We start from the raw sequence: 8,503 nt of genomic DNA, 5'->3' as shown, positions 1-8,503 counted from the left end.
AGAAGAATGTGAACACTGTTCCAGGGGTATGTAGACGTTCCACTAGGCACTGTATGTGGGACAGTCTAAATGTTACCCACATCACAAGGTCAGTTTTTGTTCATCCCTCTTTGTATAGAGAAGAGTAGAGTGGGTGCCAAGAATCCATGACTCACTCGACTAAGGCTTCCAGTGTCATCACAGCCTCACCCAACAGTTTATCATCACACTCAGTGCTATAAAATGACTTTCCCTAAAGAGAATGATACATGGCGAGATGTAAACCAAGGACCCTAGTTGAGTGGACACTACCGGACAGTATTCAGCAGTATGGATATGAGAGAGTGTGAACAACTGGTGACTGCATGTCCTCATGCAGCGTTTCGCAAAGGTTGGGTTTTCCCAATGGTAGGTCGGGACTCACTGATAACTTTTGGGTCCTACTGTGGTTCGAGATTTGTTTTTGCATATTTTACTTTCGGTTTCGTGCACCAGCTTTAAACAGCTTAAACAACAATAATTTTGGTTATGGAAAATACATTTCACAGCAGCTAAGGTGGTTAAATGATTCTCTACACTATACTAGCTAATTTTGTTACAAACTGAAATTAGGCTAACTATTAGAGTTTTAGCAACAAGGAAATGCGAGAGCGATTTGTGTACTATAGTGCAACTTTAAAAATGTTGCAAGACTTTTAATAACACTGTTAGCTTGGATGAACTGTTTGGAACTCCAAGCACAGATAGGACAAACAGAAGCACTCATTAAGATCAGGTTGGCCAATTAGACAGGGGGGGCGCAGCTAACACACCTGAACCCACTTAACAAGATAGGATGGAGATGGTTTTGTTGACACTGAGAACAGAATGTATATCTTTTTCAATAACATTCTTAGAATGGTCTTTGAACATTCATGTTTTCTTGTGGTTTTTATGAAACTTTTCTTAATGTTCTGAAAACATAACTTTCAATAGATCAAGGAGGAAACCTGAAGAAAACATTATTCTGAAGTACTGAAATTCTCTCAGAAGAACGTTGTTTCTTAACATTTTCTGAACGTTCAGAAAACATTACTTTAAATAGGAAACATGTAGGAAACGTTATGTTGAAGCATTTAGATTATCACAGAAGAACATTGTTTCTTAACACTTTCTGAACTATTTGAGAACATTCCTAATGTCAAACCAGTTGGAGATCTTTACTAGAACATTACCAAAAATGTAATTAAATGTAACCATGTTTGAACTTTTGTGAAACATTCTGTTAAAGTAATGAAATACCAAGAAAATAACATTATTTTGTCAAGTTCCTTAAATGTGCTGAGAACGTTCCCAAGCCAAGCAACTATCCTGCACCATTCCCAGAACGTTGTGGGAAAGTAACCATAGGACAACCACACTCTCACCATTCTCTAAGAAACATATGGTTCTCAGAACGTTATGTGCTTGCTGGGTGACTACGCGGATCCTCATTTCTTGAGAACATCTTCTATTGGATCACAACCCCTGAGGCTGTAAAGCTATGTGTACACATTGTGGTGACAACCCATTACTCAAGATCCTGATAAGCTGAAGGGCTCGGCTAGAACAAGAACCTGCACACCCCGTAGCTCTCTAGAACCTCTGTTGTAGATGCATGAAACATGCATGAGAGCATCAGCTGGTCCAGATGACTGTGATCATGCTCTCCGCAGCCTATGTGAGTAAGACCTTTAAAACAGGTCAACATTCACAAGGCCGCTGGGCCAGATGGATTACCAGGACGTGTACTCAGAGTATGCACTGACCAACTGGCAAGTGTCTTCACTGAAATGTTCAACATCCAAAACCTAGGAAGAAACCTAGAGAGGAACCAGGCTATGAGGGGTGGCCAGTCCTCTTCTGGCTGTGCCGGGTGGAGATTATAACAGAACATGGCCAAAAATGTTAAAATGTTCATAAATTACCAGCATGTCAAATAATAGTAAATAATAGTAATCACAGTGAACAGGTCAGGGTTCCATAGCCGCAGGCAGAACAGTTGAAACTGGAGCAGCAGCACGACCAGGTGGACTGGGGACAACAAGGAGTCATCATGCCAGGTAGTCCTGAGGCATGGTCCTAGGACTCGGTCCCCGAGAGAGAGAGAGAGAGAGAGAGAAAGAAAGATAGTGAGAAGGCAGGATATAACCCCACCCACTTTGCCAAAGCACAGCCCCCACACCACTAGAGGGACATCTTCAACCACCAACTTACCATCCTGAGACAATGCCGAATATAGCCCACAAAGATCTCCTCCATGGCACAACCCAAGGGGGGGGGCACCAACCCAGACAGGAAGACCATTTTCAGTGATTCAACCCACTCAAGTGACGCACCCCTCCTAGGGACGGCATGGAAGAGCACCAGTAAGCCAGTGACTCAGACCCTGTAATAGGGTTAGAGGCAGAAAATCCCAGTGGAGAGAGGGGAACCGGCCAGGCAGAGACAGAGTAACAGAGTAGTTGCAGTAGCAGTACCCTTATCTGCATCAATATGAACAATATCATACAGTTATAAGGGAGACTCATGTAAGTGTATTCCACTTGGTTCATTGTACTAGAGAACATGACAAACTTATTTATAGCCAGGGAAATAATTGGGGACTTTTCTATACATTTATATCTGATATTAGTTGTGATTGAATAGGGCCAGTAGTGTTATTATAAAAAGCAAATCAACAACATCCATTTTGTTTGTGAAAAGCAGCCTCAGTGGAAAAGTGCTTATAGTGTGGACACTGTATAAATAATGACATTGAATATGTATTGTACTTACCTGCAGTATAGTATAATTGCTATTCATGTGTGCATGGTTATTATTGGCATTGGCATTGACCGTGACCTTTCCCCTTTGATGAGGTCATCATCCAGAGTCAGATCTGTACAAGGCCACATGTTGAGTGGGCTGTATCGCTTTGCTGTATTTTGTACGGTTTGTACATGGCTGTACACCTTTTATTTCCCAGGTTGAAAATAAAGGAAAGCACTAAAGAAATGTGTGTGGGCATTCCTTGTCAAGTTACTACACTCTCTAATGCCATATTCAATGCAGTGGTTCGACTTCTCTTTTCTCTTGGTGCCAAATGAAAGTAAATGATTTTTTTGATGTTCATGCATTCAATTGTGTGAGTCATTGCAGAACATTTGGAGGCCCTTTGGTTTTCCTTGAAATAAGCCACATTTTAAAACATGTGAAAGCACCAAGCTCTTAGAATTGCACAATATAAATGCTAACAGATTTACCATTTATGCATTTCACAATTTCTCCTTTCTTGCTCGCATTGCATGCGAGAGTAAATGCTGTTAAAATAATGAGCAGGACACTAGGAATAAATGTCATAGAATATAACCAGCTTTAGTAAGAATACGAAGATAAATAACAATAAAGAAATACTGTATGCACATCAATACAAAAGTATTAATTCACAATTCAAAACAATAAATGGCCTATTGGTTTCAATATAAAAATACCTTGAGCAAAATTCAATATTTGACCCAGGTCAATTAATAAGCTACTAATTATAAACAAGTACCATAACATATGTATATTAGAGCATCTTCCCACAAACTCAATATGACTGTACAGTTAGGAGGATCGGTTCACATGGATAGTCTTCACTTCACTAGTGAAAGAATATAATTACATTAAGAAAACAAATTAGGCACATTTGGGCAGTCTTAAGACAATATTTTGAACAGAAATGCAATGGTGCATTGGATCAGACTAAAACTTTTCACATACAGGCTGGAATATATAGGCTGGAATAATACATTATTAAAATACTTATTTTCCACCATAATTTGCAAATAAATTCATTAAAAATTCTACAATGTAAGTTTTTGTATTCTTTTTTTCTCATTTTGTCTGTCATAGTTGAAGTGTACCTATGATGAAAATTACAGGCCTATCTCATCTTTTTAAGTGGGAGAACTTGCACAATTGGTGGCTGACTAAATACTTTTTTGCCCCACTGTATATATCTAAATGTGCAAATTGTCCAAACAGATACCCAAGGTAGATGGATTATTTTAAATATGTTATTGGACAATAAACAGATATGGCTTATTAACCTATACGGTCTGAATAATGATGATCCAAGCTTCTTTGAACATATGTATAAGAATTTATCAACTCTACAAGTAACACTAGACTCTATTATTATGGTGGGAGATTTTACTACGGTTTAAAATAGCTCTATGGACCGTAAAGGAAATCATACTACAAACTATCACCCTCAGGCACTTAAGGAATTCAGGAATGTCATGGATATATTGGAGTTAGTGGATATATGGAGGCTTAAATACCCTGACCTAGTGAGATATACATGGGGGAGGCTTAATCAAGCTAGTCGTCTTGATTACTTTCTTATGTCATTCTCTCTGGCACCAAAAGTTTTAAATGTGTTGATAGGGGACAGAATGCGGTCGGATCTTCAAATAATTGGCATATATATTACTCTTACAGAATTTCCACGTGGGCGAGGATATTGGACATTTAATTAAAGCCTACTGAATGATAACTGGTTTATACCTAGGACAGAATAATTTTTAACCTACTTTTTCTGACATAACATAGGAACAGCAGATGCCCTTATTCTATGGGACACTTTAAAATGTGCCATTAGAGGCCATGCAATTCAGTACTCATCTATAAAACAAAAGGACTTTAGATCAAAAGAGTCCATATTAACAAAGGAAACTGAAGGACTAACAGTACAGTTAGATAGCAATAAAAACGATACCATAGAGGCACAGAATAAGTTAGAGGAAAAACAAAAAGAAATGGTTGGAACTTCTTCAAGAAAGATCCAGTGTAATATATTATAAAAATAAAGCGAACTGGATGGAATATTTTTTATTTTTAAATTTACCTTTATTTAACTAGGCAAGTCAGTTAAGAACAAATTCTTATTTTCAATGACGGCCTAGGAACAATGGGTTAACTGCCTGTTCAGGGGCAGAATATGGATGGAATATGGGCGAAAATGCCGAAAAGTCTTTTTCAATCTTCAACATAGAAATGCTACCAAATCCCCCCCAAAATGTATTGAAACCTGTTACAAAAGATGGAGTCAAGCATGATTCACCAAATTATATTTTGAAAGAGGAAGTACAGTACTTTAAGAATATGTTTTAATATCATTTTCTTCCCTCTCCACTAATCAAAGCTAATTGTATGGATTGCGTCCCAACTAGAGCTCTGGAAATGCAAATGCGCTACGCTAAATGCTAATAGTATTAGTTAAAACTCAAACGTTCATTAAAATACACATGCAGGGTATCGAATTAAAGCTACACTCGTTGTGAATCCAGGCAACAAGTCAGATTTTTAAAATGCTTTTTGGCGAAAGCATGAGAAGCTATTATCTGATAGCATGCACCAATACACTACAACACAAAAGCCACGCAGGGGACGTAAACAAAATAATTAGCATTTCGGCGTTACACAAACCGCACAATAAAATAGAAAACAGTCCTTACCTTTCACCATCTTCTTTGTTGGCACTCCCAGATGTCCCATAAACACTATTAGGTCTTTATTTCGATTAAATCGGTCCATATAAAGCCTAGATATCGTTATATGTAGACTGTGTGATAAACGAAAAAAACATCGTTTCAAAACGTAACGTCATTTTTTTAAATTCAAAAAGTCGACGATAAACTTTCACAAAACACTTCGAAATACTTTTGTAATGCAACTTTAGGTATTAGTAAACGTTAATAAGCGATAAAATTCATCAGGAGGCGATGTAAAGATCATTAGCTGTCCGTCTGGAAAAATGTCCGGCTAGAAACTCAACGAAAATATCCGGTCCTAGACCTGAAGAAATACGGTGCCTCGCATGTGTTTGACCAAGAAAAAACTCGAAGGGAAATGACAAGACTCTAGACACCGTGTGGAAGCTGTAGGTACTGCAACCTCAGTCAATTAATTGTGGTTCACCTTTATCAATTGGTTCAAGTAGCGCATGGATATATTTTCCCATTTTCAGTGATCAGTTTTTCCTGTGCTTTTCGATGTAAATGCCGTTCTGGTAAAGCCACAGCAGTGATTTAACCAGTTTTATAAACGTCTGAGTGTTTTCTATCCACACAGACTAAGCAAATGCATATACTATATTCCTGGCATGAGTAGCAGGGCGCTGAAATGTTGCGCGATTTTTAACAGAATGTTCAAAAAAGTAGAGGGTCGACTTAAGAGGTAATGCAACATTAACATGTGTACAGAAAGACTCATGTGAAGCCAAATTACAGAGGAGGAACTTCTTGATGCAATTAAAATCTTTAAGGATGGGAAAACTCCAGGGCTGGATGTCAGACCAGTGGAAGTATACCAAACTCCAGGGCTGGATGTCAGACCAGTGGAAGTATACCAAACTCCAGGGCTGGATGTCAGACCAGTGGAAGTATACCAAACTCCAGGGCTGGATGTCAGACCAGTGGAAGTATACCAAACTCCAGGGCTGGATGTCAGACCAGTGGAAGTATACCAAACTCCAGGGCTGGATGTCAGACCAGTGGAAGTATACCAAACTCCAGGGCTGGATGTCAGACCAGTGGAAGTATACCAAACTCCAGGGCTGGATGTCAGACCAGTGGAAGTATACCAAACTCCAGGGCTGGATGTCAGACCAGTGGAAGTATACCAAACTCCAGGGCTGGATGTCATACCAGTGGAAGTATACCAAACTCCAGGGCTGGATGTCAGACCAGTGGAAGTATACCAAACTCCAGGGCTGGATGTCATACCAGTGGAAGTATACCAAACATGTTTTTATACTCAGAGGACATTATCAGCATTTAACCACTCCTATATAGAAACTAGATTACCGGACATGCAACAAGAAGGTCTGATATCATTATTACTGAAACAGGATCCAAGTGGTATATATAAAGATACAGCCCATTAAATAAATCGGAGGTACACCCTCGTACACTTCAGTGTTGTGATGCAAAAATTCTAGAAAAATGCTTGGCGCATAGAATTAAAAAGGTATTGTCAGATATTATTCATCCTAATCAGACAGTTTTTTTTTTACATGGACGATACATTGGAGACAAGTACTGGAAACAATACAATACTATGAAATATCGGGGAAACCAGGCCTGGTGTTCACAGCTGATTTTGAATAAGGCTTTTGATAAAGTACGACTGGAGTTTATATATAAATGCCTAGAATATTTCAATTTTGGAGAATCTCTTATAAAATGGGTTAAAGTTATGTATAGTAACCCTAGCTGTAAAATAGTAAATAATGGCTACATCTCAGAAAGTTTTAAACTGTCAAGAGGAGTAAAACAAGGTTGTCCCCTATCGGCATATCCAGTTATTATTTCCATCGAAATGTTAGCTGTTAAAATGAGATCCAACAAAAATATTAATGGATTCAAAATCCGTGACTTAAAACAAAAGGTGGCATTGTACGCTGATGATTCATGTTTTCTTTTAAAACCACAATTAGAATCCCTCCACAGCCTCATAGAGGATCTAGATACTTTTGCTATCCTCTCTGGATTCAAACCAAATTATGATAAGTGTCCAATAAGTGTCCAATATTACGTATTGGATCACAAAAAAATGAAACTTTTACATTCTCGTGTAATTTACCAATAAAATGGTCTGACAGGGATGTGGACATACTCGGTGTACAAATCCCAAAAGAAAGAAATTCTCACTCCAATACATTTTCATAGAAAGTTAGCAAAAATAGATAAGATCTTGCTACCATGGAAAGGAAAATACCTGTCTATTTGTGGAAAAATCACCATGATTATGACTGATGCCTTTAGTGAGAGGTCTAATGCTTTAATATTTAATATTCACATTGGTTATATAAATAGGCCCTTTTAATTTTGTCTGGCTTGCCATTGCAAATCAAATTTAATATTTTTATATAAAATTTAAGAAGCAGGTCACTAGGTGTCACTAAGCAAATAGGTAAACTGTGATATGACTAAAGAGTTAATCATGGTGATTTTTCCACAAATGGTAGCAAGATCTTTTCTATTTTTGCTAACTTTCTAAGTTATACTTAAATCCAAAATGGTTCGCTAGTAAATTAGTAAGAATGTCTCACCCCATGTTCAAGAATGGCCTTTTTCCCTTTACTCAGATTACAACTGCTCACTTTCGGTTATTTGAAAACAAAATTGTCTCCAAAATATAGTTATTTTTTAAACAAGCCTTAGAAAGTTGGTTGCAATTTCAGTTGAATCCACCTGAAAAGACAGAACAAATAATACAACAAATATTGTGGTTAATCTAAAATATACTATTTGATAAAAACCTTGTTTTTTCGATATTTTTTTAGAAAAAGTATAATTTTTGTAAATGATATCATAAATAGGACCGGTGGAGTTATGTCACACATGCAGCTAACACAGACATATGGAAATGCATACACTTATGGAGTCATTAAAACTAGTTTTTCAACCACTCCACAAATTTCTTGTTATAAAACTATAGTTTTTGCAAGTCGGTTAGGACATCTACTTTGTGCATA

The sequence above is a fragment of the Oncorhynchus nerka genome, linkage group LG24 (genome assembly GCF_034236695.1).
Source record: "Oncorhynchus nerka isolate Pitt River linkage group LG24, Oner_Uvic_2.0, whole genome shotgun sequence".
NCBI lineage: Eukaryota > Metazoa > Chordata > Actinopteri > Salmoniformes > Salmonidae > Oncorhynchus > Oncorhynchus nerka.
Note: the sequence above shows the minus strand (reverse complement) of the source record.